We start from the raw sequence: 22,420 nt of genomic DNA on the forward strand, positions 1-22,420 counted from the left end.
TAGGAGTGGGCTTTCAAGCTCTGCCCAGTACAGAAGAGTCAGTTTACTCCTGGCTGCAGTCAGATCAACACACAGAACTCTCAGCTTCTCCTGTACCATGCCTACCTGGAAGCTGCCATTCTCCCATCTTAATGATAATGGACTGAACCTCTGAACCTGTAAGCCAGACTCAATTAAATGTTGTCTTCTATAAGAGTTGCCTTGGTCATGATGTCACTTCACAGCAATGGAAATCCTAACTAAGACAGTGGACATTCAGGCAGATGTGGTGCTAGAGAGGTAGCTGAGAGTTCTATATCTGGATCCACAGTCAGCAGGAAGAGACTAGAGACACCGGGCCTGGTTTGAGCATTTGTAACCTCAAAGCCACCATCACCACCGCCCCCAATGATGTACTTTCTCCAACAAGGCTACACCTACTCCAACAAGGCCGTATCTCCCAATAGTATTAGTCCCTATGGTCTAGGGGGGCCATTTTTATTTAAACCACCACACAAGGTATTGACTACAATGTAAGCTAAGCCAGGCAACAGTGCAACCACCAAACTCTCTTACAGTCTTCATTCCATGTCGCTAAAGAAAAACAAAGGTGCTGATGTATGTAAACTACATAAATATAGACAGATTGATATGCATTATTTTTAAAAAATATATAAAAATATAAACTTTTTTTCATCAAGAACTTCTTGAGAACTATTAGTGTAGTATTGTTAATGACACAAGTGATCACTGCCCTTGGGGAACTTTGTAAGAGCCAAAGTCAACCTGTATGCCTTACCTGTTCAAAGACCAGGTAACTTCCTAGAACACTGGGAGTTGTAGTTCTTGGAAAATAACAGAGTCAAATGGGAAATACAGTGGCCATATGGTTTTGTCCTTTAAAAGCCCTGTAATATGTGCTTAATCACTACTCCATGCAATTTCAGAGAGTAGACATGACCAGAGTATTCCTCAGCATTTGCTTCAAGTTAGGCTCAAGATTATGCAACCGGTTTTTCTCTTGCAACTATCAGCATTAACAGCTTAACATCACAGTAAATAAATTATGCTTATAAGGTTGGGGCAGAGGAAGATGAGCTTAATGTACTTAAGGTTTAATGTCCAGAATGGGGACCAGGGGAGGGGAGAAAAGAGGAAAAAGGGAGAAAGGAGAAAAGGGAAGGAAGAAATGAATGAGAAAAAAAAGATGAAGAGAGGAAGGAAGGGAAGGACAGGAAATGTTCGCAATGAGACATCAGGAAGGATCTTAAATAAGGTTTGGAAACATTATGTTGGTAAAGAAATGAATCAAAGATAAAAAGGGATTTCTCACCTGGGTGCAAGTAGCAGTACACGTGAGAAGGTGACATACAGCCCTTTAAAAGAGTAAAGGGTGGCTGGAGCCAGAGAGATGAGACACAGAGGAACTTTAAAGGGTGTGTATGCTACATTAGCTTACATTAACACATTCTCTCATTCCATCATTATCAGCAAAACAAGAGCACCGAGCACCTACTGTCAGGAGAGCACTTGGGGTCTGTGACATAGGAACAAATTAATGAATTGGACATTAGGTTGAATAGAACCATTAAGCCCAAAGTATGACTTGGGAGTTTCCAGATCTCTCTGTTTAATATGCAATCCTCTGCAAATGAGTTAAATAGCCTATAAGCCAGCAGTGGCCGTCTATATCATACAACTGACTAGGTTTGAGAATGTAACCTTGGCTACACAGGGAGTGCAGGAATCCACTAGAGGTAAGAAGTAATAACCTAATAACTCCCCAATTAACAGACACCATAAGGGAAGGAAATGAATATATTAAAATAAATCGTCAGCAAAAATACTTAAACATCGTCAGACTTCTTTTGTTTAAACGTGAACAGATGAACTAAATGGCTAGTAAATATGTCTAGGATTCAGGGCAGCAATGCAAATAGCAAACTACATTGTGTGTAATTCAAGCTCAATTAACCTATCTTTAGATGCAATGATAATTTTTTTAATACAACGATAAATATCAACAAGGGATTTGTAGAGAAAAATTGCCTAGCAGCATTTTTTAAAAGAATTAATGCATATTCAATATTGATCTTGATTTGTGCATGTTAAACTGTGCCTCCTCAACTAAAATATTCTGGAGGAAGTCAATAACATGCCATAATTTCATATGACACTAATAAAATAACGCAAATGACAATTCATTTTTGTTCACTTGTCTGTGACTCTAATGGAAGGATAAATTTCGTTAAAAGAGAAAGCAGCCACTTGGTGCATAGTAGGCATATTTGTAAAAAGATTGTGATTGATTTTTTTTTCTTGGTCACTTTCTTACTAGAGAATCTCTTAGAATTCTTTCCAGAAAAGTGTTTTCATAGTCGTTGAATTATGTTATGAATTTCAGAGGACACATGTGTTGGTACTTTGTCTTGTTCCCTGAGATATAATGGAGTAACAGTGCTGCAAATAAGGTCCAGCCAAACTAAAAACGTGCAAAACATTACCATTATAATAGCTTTATATGTAACACGACTAATTGTATGTACTCACAGTGACTAAAGTGAGCAACACCAACCCGGCTTTCCTGCATTCAAAGGGTGTGAGTAAGGAGAGAAAAGTATAAGAAAGTTACGGAAGTCTTAGATTCCGGGGAGGAGAATACATGGCAAATAAGAACCATGTTCCTTCTAGGCCAGTTCTACTGTTCATTCTTTATGAGAAGTCAAGGAATTAAGAACTTACCGTTTGCCTAATGAAGTTTACAGTAGCTGCGGTGTAGAAAAAACAGGAATCTTACAAAAACTCAGCCTGATTGTCTGAAGTGACTTCTTTTTCCTGTTCTTCCTTCAAATTCTACATTTGCTCCCAAGTCAACTCTTGCAATGCTAGTAACGCAGCCAGGCCACTGTCAAAACATTAACTTAAGGGGAGCTGCTACACCAGTGCTTACAATCCAGGACTTCCTTGGCCAGTAAGAACTCCCCCCTCTGGGTCATACATTCTGGGAACATGCTGTGTGACCACTGTGGGGGTTGGGCCATGAGATGTACAGAGAGGAGATGTTAAACAGAGTGGCTGACAGTCAGTGGTCAAGAGCTATTTTTAGAATTGTTTGCCAGTATCACAGTAAAAATTTAAAATAAATAAAGGCCTAGCCTTATCTTGCTTTATTGAGCATTTCATGGGGAATATCTAAGCCGAATAGTTATTCATATTAGAAAGCCTTTTATCACTTAAACACAGGCAAAAGAAAAGTATTTTTGCCACATTTAATGTAGTTATTTGATAGTTGTGATGCTGTTGGCAAAGGTCTTTAGTTTTAGAAACTACACACAAGAAAATGTGTATAAAGAGCTAAGGTTGAAGTTATGCCCAGATGGTTCTAAATTGCCCCTCCCCCACACCAAATGAAATCAAAAGGAGAGAGCAAAATGTTAACAGTTTAATTCAGTTAAGAAGTATGTCTCAGGTAGTGCTTTCTCTCTCTTGTAACACAGCATGTGGTTCACGACCTCCATGTATGTCATTTATGATAAGCCAAGGCTGTTTATGATGAAGGGAATCAAGGGAAGGAATCACAGAAACACTGGGGTTGTGACATAACTGGACCTGGATGGAGTCCATAAGATCTACAGGTGTGAAAATCCGGGTGGTGAAATTTGAGTGTAAGTTTGCTTCATTTTATGTAAAGCATACCTCAATAAAGAAGTATTAAAAAATCAAAAAAAAAGAAAACCTTTTATCACCAAATGAAACATCTAGTTTTAAAGAGAAAGTAAACCTAAAAGGGAAAGCCAGATGTTTTGTTGTGTCCTAAATCAAGTCAAACAAAGTCTTTGTGATGTTAGCCAGGCACCGTGGCACACAACTCTAAACCTCAGCTTTCAGGAGGCAGAGGCAAGTGACTTTCTACAGGTTCAAGGCCAGCCTGATCTACATAGTAAATTCTAGGACAGCCAGAGAAATACAGTACAACCCTGTCTCAAACAAAAACCAAAACCTCAAAAGAATCTTTGTGGCTTCAAGCCAGACTATATTTGACACTAAACACATAGAGAATAAAAGAAAAATACAACAAGTTGGACTTCATCAAAATTAAAATCACTTATTCTTTGAAAGACACTGCTGGGTGACAGAAAAGCCAAAAGAGACGTGAAGAAAATACTCGGAAAGCTCACATTTGCTAAAGGCTTGTGTCTGACAGATAAGTCTTAAAACAGTAAGAACGCATTTACTTTTTAAGCAGAATTTTAAACAATCTTCAAAAACTACACATTCATCACAAATAGGCTTATGAAAACACATCAACTATTATTCGTCATGAAGCGATCAAAAGCTAAAACCACAGTGAGATTCCCCGGGTGTGCACTAGAATGTCTGAACTGTAAGAGACTGACCAGTGCTAGGCATGGTGGTACCTACATGTACTCTGAGCACGTAGAAGATGTGGTGGTTTGTATATGCTTGGCCCGGTGAGTAGCAGGATTAGAAGATGTGGCCCTGTTGGAGTAGGTGTGTCACTTTGGGTTTGGGTTATAAGACTCTCATCCTAGCTGCCTGGAAGTCAATATTCTGCTAGCATAATATTTATCTTTCAGATAAAGATGTAGACTTCTCAACTCAGCCTGTACCATACCTCCCTGGATCTCACCTTGATGACAATGGACTGAACCTCTGAACCTGTATGGCAAGCCCCAATTAAATATTGTCCTTATAAAACTCGCCTTGGTCATGGTGTCTGTTCACAGCAGTAAAACCCTAAGGCAGAAAGTAAGGATAGGAAAATCAGTTCAAGGGTAGCCTGAGCTACATAAAACACTGCTTCAGAGAACCAAATGAATAGATAAGCATAAATAGTCATAACTATTTTGCCTTGCCCTTCCCTCATACTATTTATCACCTTCTAACACACACCAAATTATTTATCCATGATGTTCATAGCTAGCCATCTTTGTCACCAAGATGACAAAGCTTTAAGAGGGTCGAAATTTTGTTCCTTCCATTGATATATACTTACACGAAGTTCCTGTTTCATCATAAAATTTTACTCTTTTCCTTGGGTGAAGGAAAGAAAGCTCATTAGAATGAAGTTTCTAAAAAAAAAAAAAAAAAATTAAATGTAAATACCAGATTCTGGTTGTCTTAGTTAGGGTTTTACTGCTGTGAACAGACACCATGACCAATGCAACACTTATGAGGACAACATGTAATCAGGGCTGGCTTACAGGTTCAGAGGTTCAGTCCATTACCATCAGTGCATGGCAGCATCCAGGCAGGCATGGTACAGGAGGAGCTGAGAGTTTTCCATCTTCATCTGAAGGCTGCTAGCAGAATATGACTTCCAGCTAGCTAGAATGAGGGTCTTATAGCCCACACTCACAGTGACACACCTACTCCAACAAGGCCATGCCTTCTATTAGTGCCACTCCACAGGCTGGGGATATAGAAACCACCATCTTGGTTACCAGTGGAACACTCAGAGCATGAAGGACAGGTACTAAAGGTACTATGAGGTCTAAGAGGTCCTTCCAGTCTCTGAATAAATGAAGAAAGAAAGGAAGGAGTAATGTCAGCAAGCCACAAACCACCAATAAGATGAGTGTGATTACATCAGATCACTCTCACATAGTCTAAACAAGCCCAACTTGCAGTGTTCACCAAAATAGAATCTTTTATATCATCATATAAACCTGATCCTTCTCGAGGACAATAGAACATGGAATTGCTTTGAACAAAGAGCCAATCAATTACCTGGATCTGAATCCATTTCTACCAACAGTTAAAGGACATTGAGTAAATTAGAGTGTCTTTGTGTCCTCTGTAACTAAATGAATTCTTTTCAAATTTAAAGAATCCAAATAAGCAAAATTCCCAAAACAGTTTCTTGGCACAGTAAGTACTAAATACATGTCTCATAGTCATATTTATTAGGTGGTATCATCAGCAAAGGTTTTGATTCCTCAACCTTTTCTTCAGTGAGCAGCATTTACGTTAATCGTGTCTATAAATCTCTCACATGTCAAAGACGGTTTTTAATGCTAAAGAACCTAAATGCTTCAGAGATACTAAATTACAAAAGTACAATTTCATCTTCTGCCAACTAGTTTTAAATTTTATATATTGATCAAGCTCCTATTCCTAAGACACTTGTGGTAATTTTCATTTATTTTAAACTAGCAAAACTTAAAGACATTATCATCAGAAGAGACACTTCAAATAATAAATGCTTGGTTGTGTTTCACCTTTTAACTTCTGCCTTGGGTTTCCAGAAATTCCGATCTAGATGAGTAATATTCATTAAAGGGCTCACTGCTTGTTTTATTGTTTATCATTTCAATGCCTTTCCATTCAAACAAAGAGGCAGATTGTCTTCAAGTTGAGGCACCTAGAAAGTGCATGAAACACAAAGACCTTGATTCAAAAGTCTGTAGTGCAGTCAACAAGCAATTGCTTTTTCGTGTGATAGCAGACTGTCAGCCCCAAACACAGGACACTCTTTGAGAAGATTAGTCCAAATTACATCTTATTACCTTGGCCCAACTCGAATGCCCTGAACTTCATCAACTTCTTATTCTAATGGAATTCCAACTGGGACATTAATATATTGTTTATGACATGTTTGGAGTTCTTGTGCTATCAGCCTGCATTCATGAGAGAAGCTTCAAACGGTATCAGATAACAGGGAGCTGGATGTTGGATGTTGTACAGCACATGGGATTTTATCATCTTGTTGGACCAGTGGCAGTGATTAAATTAAACTGTCTGAACAAAGCTTTCGAATGTCAGTCTGTTGAACGGCAGAATGAAAGAGCGACATACTTCAAAGATCAGAGGAAGGGAGAGAGGGATAGAAAAACACAGGAGGGCTAGCTAACTAACTTGGTACTTACAGCACACACAAAGAGCAACAGTCAGAAGCAAGGTCCATTTTACTGCAACTGGAAACTTCTTGATGTTACTCTTTTGGACACACCAAATAGAGTTTCTCACATTTTTTTTCCCAATTATATTCTTATTTTAATCTGGAGCACTGGCCGAAGGCAGGGTAGCTTTTAGTCTTCCGTTTCTCAATGTGATAGCGCTTTTAAATTTTATTTAATTCTAATGAGGCTTTAATTATTTCCAAATGGGATATTTAAAGTGAACTTCCAAAGAAATTAAGATATTTTCATAACTGACAAGCATAATTTTTTACTTGGAGATAAAGCACCAAGTTTGGGAAGTGGGGGGGGGGTGTTTGTTTTCTTTTCTTTTGTTTTTCAAGAAAAAAACCTTAAAGTGGTTGGACAAAACTAAAATTATTTTTATAAATTAAAATATTGTTGATATTTGAGTTCTCTCAAGTTTACCGAAAGTAGAAAAGTTACCAAAATGTACCCAAATGCATCAGGGGATCGTTATAAGGGTCCACATGTTTCCTATCCATAAGATCTTTAAAGCAATAAACTCCTTCAACATGTATTTATTATTATCTTTGCTAGTAAAGAAAAAATACAAAGGGCTTTGTTAGCATTAGGAAAAATGTTACTTCCTATCAAACAAAATAAAACTGGGAAGTTATCCAGAAAAAGCAAATTGAGTTGTAGTGCAATTTCCATTACAAAGTCCACAGAGCTCAGTTCCATGCTATTAGACTGCTGGTTCCCTTCCTACTTACAACCCCAAGCCAACTGTTCAGAAAGATTTTTAAAACTTTGATCTCTCATGGCAGTTATGAAGGGTAAGCTTTCAACTGCCATTGTTCCTTGAAAATTCATCAGTTTCTATTTCCCACTTCCATTTTGATTGGTAGGCCTTTTAGAGTTATAAATAATTCAGCCTTTGAAATAAATGCTAACTCTTAATAATGCAGCTTCGTAATTTAGCTTTGCGTTTTAGTTTATCATGAAAGATAATGGACTTTCATAGCGATTCAGTGCTCAGTGACAAACACTGTGTGTGTGTTTGTGTGTGTGTGTGTGTGTGTGTGTGTGTGTGTGTGTGTGTGTGTGTGTATTGTTACAAAATGTTTTAGCTGCGTATGATGGCACATGTCTATAAGCCTGAAGCATGGGAAGAAGAGACGGAAGGATCAAGAGTTCAAAGCCTGTCATTTCAGCTGACATGCAAGTTCAAAACTAACCTATGCCTAGACTTCATCTGATAAAGAAAAAAGTGAATCACTGAAAAAAAAGATAGAAGCAAGTGGCCGAGCATGTAATGTATGTCTGTCTATCAGTCCAGGAATACACAGCTGTATATTAATTACACAGCTCCAGCACACAGAGGTTGAAGAAGCAAGGCAAATTCACTGTTCTACATAGTGAGTTCAAAGACCTTGTATTTTTAAAAAATCAGCCCATTTCTTTTTAGACTATTACTACTTCTCTGTTTCTCTGCCTGGGCTGGGGAAGTGGTAGTTTGTAGTAATTTTCCAATTTCCTCTGATACAAAATATTTCTTCTTTGGTAGGAACTCATTAAGACCTAGAAGGTTCTAAATGGAGACAAAATGCTTACTTTTGTTAATAATAATAAAAGTAATAACAATAATCACCCTAAAACTCAGGAAGAAAAACAACTCAAAAGCTCCAGGAAGTCCTTGAAACTGAGCAGATGCACCAGGATGCAGCAGGTGACTCCCTCCAAAAACATGTATAAAAAGTAAAGTCTGAGAGACATGCTCAGACCAGCCAAGCTGCCTGCAAGAAACTCAAACCACCTGGGCTAAGAGAAAGGACATAGCCAAGCTTCCTGCAAATGGTGTAGAAAGCTCTAGGTTTCCAGACACTCTAAGTGTAATTTATGAAATGTAAGCCAAGCAAATTAGGGGAATCAGGATTCTGTACAAAGGGGCATAGCAACCATAAACTTAGTGTCTTCAAAGAATGTATTTTTGGTTATATAATTGAGTTACTATTGCAGGACTTTCTGTGGATTCTGCCAGTGGTTCAGTGAGACATGGAGAGTTCTACATAGTTGAAAGATGAAGCCTTTTGCTGAGGCAGTCTCCTAGCTACTCTTCCTGCCACATGGCTAGCTAGCTAGCTCTTACAGTTCCCTGCTCTAGTCTGGTCTATGTCTGTTCCCCAGGTCCCTTTTAGATTCTGCCATGGCTGTTTGCTTCACTCTTTCTTCCCAGAAATTGCACCCTTGTCTTCAAACCCCAGGGATTCGTTGCCAGGTTTTGCCTACAACCAATCAGCAAGGAGACAACGCCTGGTATCTCTTAGATTGCCTTTAGACAGGTGAGGAAGAACAAACATTTACAATACAGAAAACTCAGTGATGAGCCACAGAAATGACAATAGCAAAATCCTGCCAGTGCTTTGCTCTCCGCTGGTACAGAATTAACAGCTGAAAACAAACCTTCATACAATTTGAGGACGATCATCCCAAGAAGTTATTTTTGGATTTGTCAGTGATAAGAATGTTAATGAATACGTTTATTCAAGGTATCCTTTTAATTTCTGTGTTTCTTATAATTAAAAGTTAGCCAAGAAATTAATGTACAATTTAAATAACATAAGAAATAAGAGTTACATAAATAAATATTCATATTCATAAATACAATAGAATTTTTTATTTCTTTCTATTCTTTGTAAAAATTATTCATAAATTAGTGAGTCAAATTTCAGTGAAACCATAAAAGCAAAAAAAAAAAAAAAAAAAATTCTGTCTTACCTGTTGACTAAAAAGAAAATAAAATTTAAAATAAATACTAAATTGATATATAAACATTCATTAATCCAAAATTTCAGAAATTATCTGATGGTAAATTCTGTTCCAAATAAGACGTTAAGGGCATCACATTATTGAGCAAGGAGCATATTATACAAGATAATAACAGTAGAAAGCAATGAGATGGAAGTCGCATTTAAAAATCTTTAAACAGAGAAAAGCTCAGCCAGATGTATTAACTATACAATTTCACTAAACTTTGAAAAAAGAATTAATACCAACAGTTCTTAAACTATTCCACAAAAAATCAAGGGAACAAACACTTCAAAATTTGTCCTAGGAACCAAATATTACCCCCCCCCCCCAATGTAAGAGTCATATAAGAATGCAATAAAAAATAAAAGTATTTGGTGAGCATAGACAAAAAACTTCAGTGAAATATTTTCCAACTGAATTCAATAGCACATCCAAAATGCCACACAAGGGGCTCAGTGGTTAAAAGCTCTTTATACTCTTCTAGAAGATCATAGTTTGGTTCCTAGAACCAACATTAGGTGGCTCACAACTGCTTAATGCCTAAAACTTTAGCTCCAGGGGTCCTGACACATCTTTCTAGATTCCTTGGGTATCTGAGCATATGTGGCACACATATAAAACAAAACAATAATTTTTTTAAAAGACCATACACCATGGTCAAGTTGGCTTTACTCAAGAGCTGCAAACATTGTTCAACATACAAAATAATCAATATAATATAACAGAAAAATAGGATCAGTGAAAAACATGATCACCTCAATAGATTTGATCAAAGTCTGTCATAAAACTCAATGTTTAGTCTAGGTATGGTGGCTCAAATCTTTAATCCCAGCACTTGAGAAGCAGAGGCAAGCAGTTCTTTGAGTTTGGGGGTGACCTGGTTTACAGAGTGAGTTTCAGGAAAGACAGGGCTACACAGAAAAACCTTGACTCAACAGGAAAAGGAAGAAAGAAAGAAAGAAAGAAAGAAAGAAAGAAAGAAAGAAAGAAAGAAAGAAAGAAAGAAAGAAGGAAGGAAGGAAGGAAGGAAGGAAGGAAGGAAGGAAGCAAGGAAGCAAGGAAGCAAGGAAGCAAGGAAGCAAGGAAGCAAGGAAAGAAGGCAGACAGACAGACTGACAGATGAAAAGAACTAGTCATCAATCTATCCCAACCCACAACTCCAGCAGGCATTCCTTGGGAACCCACCAACCAAGCCTGAGAGAGGCAAGTAGGTCAGCAAAGCAGGTAGGTAAGCTTCAGGTCATCGGTCCCCCTCTTCTCTCCTCCAACTCTAAGTCCCTAGTCTCTCTCACCCCCAGCTCTGTAGCAGACCAGCTGCTATGTTCTCTCCTCACTATCTGCCTTGATTCCCACAGGACTAAGTGAATCCTGAGAGAGCATCCTTCTTCCCTCTCTCCTATGGATTCCCTCAGTCCCCTGACCCCTGACTTCTAGCCCATCTCCATCACTAAGTGTCAGTTCTCAATATCAAGGAACACATTCAGACTCCACTGACTCCATTTGTAAGGATCTCAGAAGTATCCCAGACCAGGTAATTCATAGCAACCACACTCTCCAAAGAACCAGAAAAAGTAACAGAAGCCAAGGAAGAGAATATCTACCGAACAAAGACAAGACCAGATGTCAGCACATAGAATTACAATCTTCCCAAAGCCAGATACTTAGACACCAGGGGAAAAACATAATAACAACCGGAACAATATGATTCCATCAAAGCAACAATCCTACCATAGCAGAACTTGAGAAATACAATATACATTAGATGTGCAAAAGAAAGTCTCTTTGTCACATAATAATCAAAATAGACATTATGAATACTTTAGAGGTTCTTAAAGAGGAAATGAATAATTCCTTTTTTAAAAAATCCAGAAAACACACACAGATAAGTGGAATAAATTAGATGAAACAGTTAGTTTAGACATGAATGTGGAAATAGAATCAATAAAGAAAACCCAAACTAAGGGGAATCTAGAAATTAAAATTTTAGAAACTCAAACAGTAACTTCAGAAGCAAACCTCACTGACAGAATGCAAGAGATAGAAGAAAGAATCTCAAGCATAGAAAACACAATAGAAGAAATGGTTACCCTAGTCAAAGAGAAAATGTTAAATCTAAAATTATACTGACACAAACATCACATCCAGGAAATCTGAGGCACTCTGAAAAGACTAAATCTAAAAATAACAAGAATAGAGGAAAGAGAAAAATATCAAGGTCAAAGGCACAAAAAATATTTTCAGCAATGTCAAAGAAGAAAATGTCCCTAACCTGAGAGGAAATACCTATCTAAGTACAAGAAGCATACAGAATACCAAACAGACTGGACCATAAAAGAAAGTCCCTTTTGTACATAATAATCAAAGTACTAAATATAAAGAATAAAAAAAATAATTCAAGGGGAAAAGACCAAGTAATATAGAAAGTCATACTTCTTAGATTAATACTTGACTTCTCAGCAGAAGAAGTCTAAAAGCCAGAAGAGCCTGGATAGATATTCTATAGACTCTAAGAGACTACAGATACCAGTAAAGACTACTATATCCAGAGAAACTTTCAATTGCCATAGATTGAGAAAATGAGATATTCCATGATAAAGTCAAATTTAACAGTATCTGTTTGTCTTTCTACAAATCCATCCCTAAAGAAGGTACTAGAAGGAAAACTCCAATTTAAGGTTAAGGCTAAAGACACCCATGAAAACACAGAAAGTAAATATCACCAAAACAAAACAAAATGAAGTAAAGCACACCCACCCACCACCAACAACAACAACAACAAAAACAGTCTTAGGGTTCTATTGCTGTGAAAAGACATCATGACAAATTCAGCTCTAGCAATGGAAAATGTTTCATTGGAGCTGGCTTACAGTTTCAGAGATGAATATCAACAGTAACAGAAACAACAGAAAGCTTATAAACTCATGGGAACAGAACAGCTCTTAGTGGTTAATGAATGAATCAAGACAGAAATTTAAAAAATGAAATTAAAGATTTTCTAGAACTCAATAAAAATGAATACACAATATACTCAAACTTAGGAGACACTGAAAGCAGGAAAGTTCATAGCACTGAGCCTACATTAAAAAAAAAAAGAAAGGAGGAATCTCATACAGCAACTTATCACCACACCCAAGAGCTCTAGAACAAAAAGAAATAATCATATGCAAGAGGAGTGGATAGCAAGAAATTATCAAATTGAGGGATAAAAATCAATACAAGAGAAACAGAGAACAATGAAAAGAACCAATGAAACAAGAGTTAGTTGAGGAAATCGACAAGATAGATAAACCCTCATCTGACTAAAGGACAGAGAGAATACTTAAAATGACTAAAATTAAAAATATAAAATGAAAAGAGGAACATATAGCCAATGCAGATGAACAGACACCAAAGAAATACAAAGAATCATAAGGAAATTCTTTAAAAACATGTATTCTGCCAAATTGGAGAGTCAAAAATATATATCATTTTCTCAATAGGTACCACTTACCAAAAGTAAATTAAGATAAGATAAATAGTTTAATTAGACATATAACCCCTTGAGAAACAAAAATAGTCATTAAAAGTCTCCCAACCAAAATCCCACAGCCAAATGGTTTTAGTGCAAAATTCTACCAAACTTTTGTGTTAAAAAAAAGGATAGCTAACACCAATACTTCTTCAATTATCCCACAAAATAAAAATAGAAAAAAATTCATTTTATAAGACCAGTCACCTTGATACAGAAACCACATAAATACTTGACAAAAAGGGGGGGGGGAGGTGGGATTATACACTAGTTTCTCTTATGACCATAGATGCAAAAATAATAAAATACTTGCAAACTAAATCCAAGAACACATTAAAAAGATCATCCACCATGATCAAGTAAGCTTCATCTCAGAAAAATAGGTAAATCTCATTAGTTGAAAGAAAAAAAAACTTTGATAAAATCCAACACCCTTCATAACTAATGTCCAGAGATATTAAGGATACAAAGGAGATACCTAAACACAATAATGGCAATTTACAGCAGGCCTATAGCCAACATAAATCTAAGTGGAAAGAAACTCAAAGCAATTCCACTAAAATCAAGAACAAGACAAGGCTGCCCACTCTTTCATAGCTACTCAATCTAGTCCTTGAGGTTCTAGCTAGAGCAATAAGACAACTGAAGAAGATCAAGGGAATACAAATAAGAAAGGAAGAAGTCAAAGTATTGTTGTTTGCAGATAATATGATAGATACATGTACCCTGAAATTCCACAAGGGAATGCCTACAGATGATGAACACTTTCAACAAAGTTGCTACATACAAGATTAGCTTAAAAAAAAAAACAAAATAAAAATCAGCATCCCTCCTATATACAAATGACAAAGAAAATGAGAAAGAAATCAGGATATAGCCAGTCAGTGTTGGCACATGCCTTTAATCCCAGTACTTTTAGGGGAGAAGGCAGATAAATATCTAAGTTCAAGGCCAGCTGGATGTACAGTGCAAGTTCCAGGATAGCCAAAACTGCACAGAAAAATTGTAGCAAACAAAACTAAATAAATAGATCAGGAAACAACAACTTTCACAATAGCTTTAAATAATGTATAATATCTTGGGATAACTCTAACCAAGCAACAAAAAGGCTTATGTAATAACATGAAGTCTTTTTTTAATCATTTTTATGTTTTTTAATTGGATTTTTTAATTTAGATTTCAAATGGTATCCCCTTTCCCAGTTTCCTCTCTGGAAACCACCCATCCTGTCCTGCTGCTTCTGTGAAGGTGCGTCGCCATCCACCCACCCACACCCTCCTACCTCCCCGCCCTGACATCCCCTACACTGGGGCATCAAGCCTTGGCAAGACCAAAGGCTTCTCTTCCCATTGATGCCCAACAAGCTGTCCTTTGTTACATATGCAGTTAGAGTCATGGGTCCCTCCATGTGTACTCTTTGGAGAATGCTTTAGTCCCTGGTTCAGCTCCTTCAATCCTTTCTCTAACTCCTCCATTAGGGACCCTGTTCTCAGTTCAGTGGTTGACTGTGAGCACCCGCCTCTGTATTTGTCATGATCTGGCACAGCCTCTCAGAAAACAGCTCTATCAGGCTCCTGTCAGCATTTACTTCTTGGCATCAGCAATATTTTCTGGGTTTGGTGGTTGAATATGGGCTGGATCTCCAAGTGGGGCAGTCTCTGGACAGCCTTTCCTTCAGTATTTGCTTCAAACTTTGTCTCTGTATTTCCTCCTGTGAATATTTTTGTTACCCCTTCTAAGAAGGACTAAAGCATCTGCACTTTGGTCTTCCTTCTTCTTGAGCTTCATGTGGTCTATGAATTGTATCTTGGGTAATCCGAGCTTTTGGGCTATTATGCACTTATCAGTGAGTGCACACCATGTGTGTTTTTTTGTGATTGGTTTATCTCACTCAGGATGAAACTTTCTAGTTCCATCCATTTGCCTAAGAATTTCATGAAGTCATTATTTTTAATAGCTGAGTAGATCTCCATTGTGTAAATGTACCACATTTTCTGTATTCATTCCTCTTTATAACCTTCTTCAAGTACTCTAACATCATCATGAGTTGTGATTTTTAAATCAGAATCTTGCTTTTCCAGTGTGTTGGGGTATCCAGGACTTACTGTGGTGGGAAAACTGGGTTCTGATGATGCCAAGTGGCCTTGGTTTCTGTGTCTTAGGTTCTTGGATTTGCCTCTTGCCATCTGTTTATCTCTGATGTTAGCTTATCTTTTTGATTCTGACAATAGCTTGACCCTCCCGTAATCCTGTGTGTCAGCACTACTGGGGGACCAGCTCTCTCCCAGCGGGGTCTGACAGATACGGGAAGAATCCTGTCCCAAACTGCTTCTCAGTTCCTGTGTCCTGAAGGCTCTGGGTGGGTCCCTCAGCACAGAAATGGTGGTCTTACCTGTGCTCTCAGGTGTGTCAGCACTTCTGGGGGACCAGCTCTCTCCAAGTGGTGTCTGGGCATAAAGAGCTCTGGCACAGGGTCAGCTCCAGGCACAGGTATAAACAGGAAGAAGAACTTCAAGTCTTTGAAGAAGAAAATTAAGAAAGAAATCAGAAGAACACAGATCAATAGGATATAACATATTAAAACTGGTCATCCTACCAAATTTACAGATTCAATACAATCCCCTTCAAAATGCCAACACAATTCTTAACAGACCTTGAGGCAATACTAGACTTCATATGGAAAAAAAAATCCAAAACAAATAAAACAGGACAGCTGAAACAATCTTGAAAAGAAAAAAGAAAAAAACTGATAGAGGTGTTGCCTTCCCTGATTTCAAATAGTTCTCCATGACTGTTGAGATAAAAACAGCATGACATCGGCATAACAATAATTTTTTAAATCACAGTATTAGCACAAAACCAGACACATCAATCAATAGAGCAGAATTGAAGACCTCAACATAAATAATACATCTATGAAAAACTAATTTTTGATAAAGAACCCTTGAATATATACTGGGGGGAAAAAGACAGAATCCTCAACAAATAGTGCTAATCAAATGGACAGCCTCATGTACAATAATCCAAATAAATCCATACTTATCACCTTGCACAAAACTCAACTTCAATTGGATCAAAGACCTTAGCATATAATCAGATATATACGGTGAACATGATAAAAAGTGTTTCTCTTTCTCTGCATCCTTGCCAGCATCTGTTGTCATCTGAATTTTTGATCTTAGCCAATCTGAATGGTGTGAGATGGAATCTCAGGGTTGTTTTGATTTGCATTTCCCTGATGGCTACGGATGTTGAGCACTTCCTTAGATGCTTCTCAGCCATTCAATATCCCTCAATTGAGAACTTTTTGTTTAGCTCTGTACCCCATTTTTAATAGGGTTGTTTGATTCTCTGGTGTCTAGCTTCTTGAGTACTTTGTATACCTTGGATATTAGACCTCTATCTGATGTGGGGTTGGTAAAAATCTTTTCCCACTCTGTTGGCTGCCGTTTTGTTTTCTTGACAGTGTCCTTAGCCTTACAGAACCTTTGCAATCTCATTAAGTCCCATTTGTGAATATTTGACATTAGAGCACCAGCTGTTGGTGTTCTGTTCAGGAAATTTTCTCCTGTGCCTATGTGTTCTAAGGTTTTCCCTACTTTCTCATCTAATAGTTTCAGTGTATCTGGTTTAATGTGGAGATTTTTGATCCACTTACACTTGAGCTTTGTACAAGGAGGTAAGAAAGGGCCTATTTTCATTCTTCTACAAGCTGAGTGCCAGTTATACCAACACCATTTGTTGAAAAGGCTGTCCATTTTCCATTGAATGTTTACAGCTCCTTCGTCAAAAATCAAGTGGCCATATATGTGAGGGCTCATTTCTGGATCTTCTATTCTATTCCATTGATCCATGTGCCCATCTCTGTACCAGTACCATGCAGTTTTTAGCACAATTGCCTTGTAATATAGCTTGAGGTCAGGGATGGTGATTCCCACAGATGTTTTCATGTTGTTAAGGATCTTGATTTGTTTTACTCACTGTCTGAAATAATATCACAGTTTGATGTTGGCTGGTGGTTTGTTATATATTGCTTTTATTATGTTTAGGTATGGGCCTTGGATTCCTGTTCTTTCCAAGACTTTTAACATGAAGGGGTGTTGAATTTGGTTAAATGCTTTCTCAGCATCTAGTGAGATGACCATGTAGATTTTTCTTTGAGCTTCTTTATATAGTGGATTACATTGATGGATTTCCATATATTAAACCATCCCTGCATCCCAGGGATGGAGCCTACTTGATCATGGTGAATGATCATTTTGATGCGTTCTTGGATTCGGTTTACAAGAATTTTGTTGAGTATTTTTGCATCATTGTTCATAAGTGAGATTGTTCTGAAGTTCTCTTACCATGTATGATCTTTGTGTGGTTTAGGAATGAGGGTTATTGTGGCCTCAAAATATGAGATAGGTGCTGTTCCATCTGATTCTATTTTGTGGAATAGTTTAGAGAGTATGGGTATTAGGTAGTCAATAAATGACTGATAAGATTTTGCACTGAACCCATCTGAACCTGGGCTTTTTTTGGTTGGGAGGCTTTTGATGAATGCTTCTCTTTCTTTAGGTGTTATGGGATTATTTAGATGGCTTACCTGGTACTGGTTTAACTTTAGTATCTGGTATCTGTCTAGGAATTCATCCATTTCCTCCAGAGTTTCCAGCCTTGTTGAGTATTGGCTTTTGTAGTAGGATCTGATGGTTTCTTGAATTTCCTCAGTATCAGTAATTATGTCTCCACTTTCATTTCTGATTTTGTTAATTTGGATACTCTCTCTTTGCCCTCTAGTTAGTCTGGCTAAGGGTTTATCAATCTTGTTAATTTTCTCAGAGAACTAGCTCTTGATTTTGTTGATTCTTTGAATGATTCTTTTTGTTGCTATTTGGTCAATTTCTGCTCTAAGTTTAATTATTTCTTGCTGTCTATTCCTCCTGGGTGTATCTGCTTCCTTTTGTTCTAGAGCTTTCAACTGTATTGGCAAGTTGCTGATGTATGCTTTCTCCAGTTTCTTTTTGAAAGCACTCAGAGCTGTGAGTTTTCCTCTCAGTACTGCTTTCATTGCATCCCATAGGTTTGGGTATGTTGTGTTTTCGTTTTCATTGAATTATAGAAAATCCTTAATTTATTTCTTTATTTCTTCTTTGACCTTGCTATCATTTAATAGAGCATTGTTTAGTTTCCATGTGTATATGGGCTTTTTGTTGTCTTTGTTGTTATTAAAGACCAGCCCTTAGACCATGGTGATCTGATAGGATGCATGGGAGTATTTCAATCTTCTTATATCTATTGAGGCTTGTTTTCTGACTGATTATATGGTCAGTTTTGGAAAAGGTGCTGTGAGGTCCTGAGAAGAAGGTGTATTCTTTTGTTTAAGGATGATATGTTCTGTAGATGTCTGTTAATTCCAATTGGTTCATAACCTCTGCTAGTCTTACTGTTTCCTTGTTCAGTTTCTGTTTCCATGATCTGTTCACTGGTGAAAATGGGGTGTTGAAATCTCCCACTCTTATTGTGTGGGGTGCAATGTATTTTTTGAGCTTTAGTAGGGTGCTTTTTTATTTGGAGCATATATGTTAAGGATTGAGAGTTCCTCCTGACAAATTTCCCCTGTAATGAGTAAAAAGTGTCCTTCCTTATCTTTTTTGATAACTTTTGGTTGAAAATCTACTTTATTCGATTTTAGAATGGCCACTCCAGCTTGCTTCTTGGGGCCGTTTGTTTGGAAGGTTTTTTTCCCAACCTTTTACTCTGAGATAGTGTCTGTCTTTGTCTCTGAGATGAGTTTCCTGTATGCAGAAAAATTCCGGGTTTTGTTTATGTGTCCAGAATGCTGTCTCACCAGGCCTGTGTCTCTGGATCTCTGCTGTACCTGGTGGCAGATGGCCTGAGTGCCTGTCCTGCAGGCACAGGCAGCCAGCTGGAAACAGACACCCTAAAGCAGGGTACCTGCTTCCCTGAACCAATTAGGGGGTTAGGGGCGCACTTTCTGCTTGCTCGACACAGACCTTTCTGTACCCCACCTACTCAGAATGCTGTCTCACCAGGCCTGTGTCCCTGGATCTCTCTGGAATTTAGTTTCTTTATGTTAAAAGATATTAAGAAATAGTAATTGTTTCCTGTTATTTTTGTTGTTAGAGGTAGAATTATGTTTGTGTTTCTTTCTTCTTTTACTTTCCTTGCTTAATTATTTTCTTGCTTTTCCCAGAGTTTAGTTTCCCTCCTTGTGTTGGACTTTCCATCTATTATCCTTTGTAGGGCTAGATTTGTGTTCAGATACTGTGTAAATTTATTTTGTCCTGGAATATCTTGGTCTCTCTATCTATGATAATTGAGAGTTTTGCTGGGCTGGCATTTGTGTTCTCTTAGAGTCTGTATGATGCCTGTTCTAGATCTTCTAGCTTTCATAGTCTCTGTTGAGAAGTCAGGTGTAATTCTGATTGGTCTGCCTTTAGTATTCTTTCTTTATTTTGAGCATTTGCTGTTTTGACTATCATGTGTTGGGAAGAATTTCTTTTCTGGTCCACTCTATTTGGGGTTCTTTAGGCTTCTTTTATGCACATGGTCATCTCATTCTTTAGGGTAGGGAAGTTTTCTTCTACGATTTTGTTGAAGATATTTACTGTGCCTTTTAGTTGATAATCTTTGCCCTCTTCTACACCTATTATCCTTAGGTTTGGTCTTCTCATTGTGTCCTGGATCTCCTGAACATTTTGGGTTAGGAGCTTTTTGGTTTTTGCATCTTCTCTGATTGTTTTGTCTATGTTTTCTATGTTGTCTTCATCCCCTGAGATTCTCTCTTCCATCTCTTGTTGTCTGTTGCTGATGCTTGCATCTTTGATTCCTGATTTCTTTTTTTAGGTTTTCTATCTCCAGGGTTGTCCCTTTTAGTGTTTTCTTTATTGTTTCTATTACTGTTTTCAATTCCATCATCTGCTTTGTTGTGTTTTCCCATAGTTCTTTGAGTGATTTCTCCTGGTTCTCTTGTAATTGTTTAAGGGAATTATTCACATGCTTCTCGAAGATCTCCATCATCATCATGAAGTATGATTTCAAGTCTAAATCTCATTTTTCTGGTGTGTTTGACAATCCACTGCTTGCTGTGGTGGGACAGCTGGGTTCTGAAGTTACCAGGTTGTCTTGATTTCCATTGCTTAAGTTCTTTTGCTTTCCTCTTGCCATCTTGTTATCTGTGATTATAGGTGATCTTGTTGTCACTGACTGGTGCCTGTCTTTCCTATGGATCTGAGGGCCTGTGGGCTCAGGAAGAAAATTGCTTCTGAGCGTTCAGGTTTTTGTGGGCAAGCAGTGAGTTTTGATGGCAGTGACTCAGTTCTGTCTTTGTGGGCTCAGGTATGGGAGCTCTTATGAGGCTGTTCTGTGAGCTAAGCCCTTTGCCCACAGGTCCTTAGTCATACTGGTGGAGACCTGGTTCTTTCTCTAGGCCAGAAAGTATCCTTTTTCATAGAGCACAGAACTTTCTGCTCTCTGAGAACTCCCTTAGCAACCTCACCGGGCTTGTGCCCCAGGCTCTCTGCTGGTCCAGGTGCAAAAGAGCCTGTGTGGGTAGTCCGCAAGCACAGCCTTTACAGGCTATCCTGATTCCCACTGACAGAGGCCCGGCCCTCACTGTGGGCTGGAAAGGATTCTTTTCCAGAGAGCACAGAAAAGCACTTTCTGCTCTCTGAGAACTTACTGTGCAACCTCACCGGGCCTATGCCCCAGGCTCTCTGCTGGTACAGATGGAAAAGAGCCTGTGCAGCTGTTCCACAAACACAGCCTTTGTAAGCCATTTTTTAATTGATGATTTTGGAGAAGGGCTGGGTCCATTAGGGGTGGTGCCATCCCTAGGCTGGTGGTCCTGGCTTCTGTAAGAAAGGGGCTGGGCAAGCCATGAAGAGTAAGTTAGTAGGCAGCACTACTTCATGGCCTCTGCATTGGCTCTTGCCTCCAAGTTCCCTCCCTTCTTCAGTACCTGCCATCACCACTTTTAATAGTCCACTGTTATTTTGGAACTGCGTGTAAAGTAAAGCAAGACCTTTCTTCCCCGTATTGTTTTTGGTCATTACAGCAGTAGTAAGCCTAACAAGTTACCACTCTTGTGCATACACTCAAAGGACACTTCATCTACCATAGCCAGTTGTTTATTCACATTCATTGCTGCTTTATTCACAATAGCCACGAGATGGAAACAACCTAGATATCCCTCCACAAATGAATGGATAAAGAGAATGTGCTACATTTAGACAATGAAACATAACTCATCCACTTAAAAATAATGAAATCATGGAAGTTACATGTAAATGGATAGAACTAGAAAAAAATCACTCTGAGCCAGGCAATCCAGTCCCAGAAAGACAAATACCATATGTGTTTGCTTACATATGGATATTAGCTGTTAAGTCAATAGTAACCAAATTATAAACTGTAGAACCACAGAGATTAGGTATAGGGTGAGGGAATGGGTCAGAGGAGAGATAGATTTCCCTAGAATCGATAGTGATGGATGGGCTGAAATAGGAGGACAAGTGCTGCTGAGGAGGGAAGAGGGGCGATGGTGGGAATACAGGGAGAGAGTACTAAAATTAAGGGCTATTTGAAGGTTGTATAGAAAACTACTGCAGAGCAGTAGAAGCTTCTTAAAATATATAGATATATGAATATGTAAATAAATTCACCAAATAATAGGGAAGACAACCATTTCTGAACATCTCTTGTCACCAAATGAAGCTCCCAGTTTTAGAACTGGATTACATCTACTGAATTGTTGGTCAAATGGTCCAACATGAGAATCCCCAAACAACCCAGACATCACAATATGTGATCTCAACTTATACTACAAAGCTATAGGAAGAAAGCCATCATGATGATGTCATAAAAACAGACTCAGAGACCAATGAACTAGAGTAGATACACCATATAAAAACCCAGAGAGCTACAGTCCAAAGCATATGTTGACTAAAGATGGTCTTTGACAAACAGTTCTAGGGAAGCTAGATCTGCACGTTTATGCTTTACCTGGTCCACAAGCTGCTGGAGGTGAGATGAAGGCCTTAATGTAACACCTCACCTTTGAAACTGAGAGGAAAGCATCAAGGAAACATTTTAATGTATAGACACAGGCAGTGATTTTGTAAATAAGATTTTGATACTTCAAGAAATAATAGCAAAAGCTATTCAGTTGCATCGAACCCAAATGCCAAAGGCAAGGGAAACACAGAGTGACAAGACAGCCTATAGAATG

The sequence above is a fragment of the Micromys minutus genome (assembly GCF_963924665.1).
Source record: "Micromys minutus genome assembly, chromosome: 5".
NCBI lineage: Eukaryota > Metazoa > Chordata > Mammalia > Rodentia > Muridae > Micromys > Micromys minutus.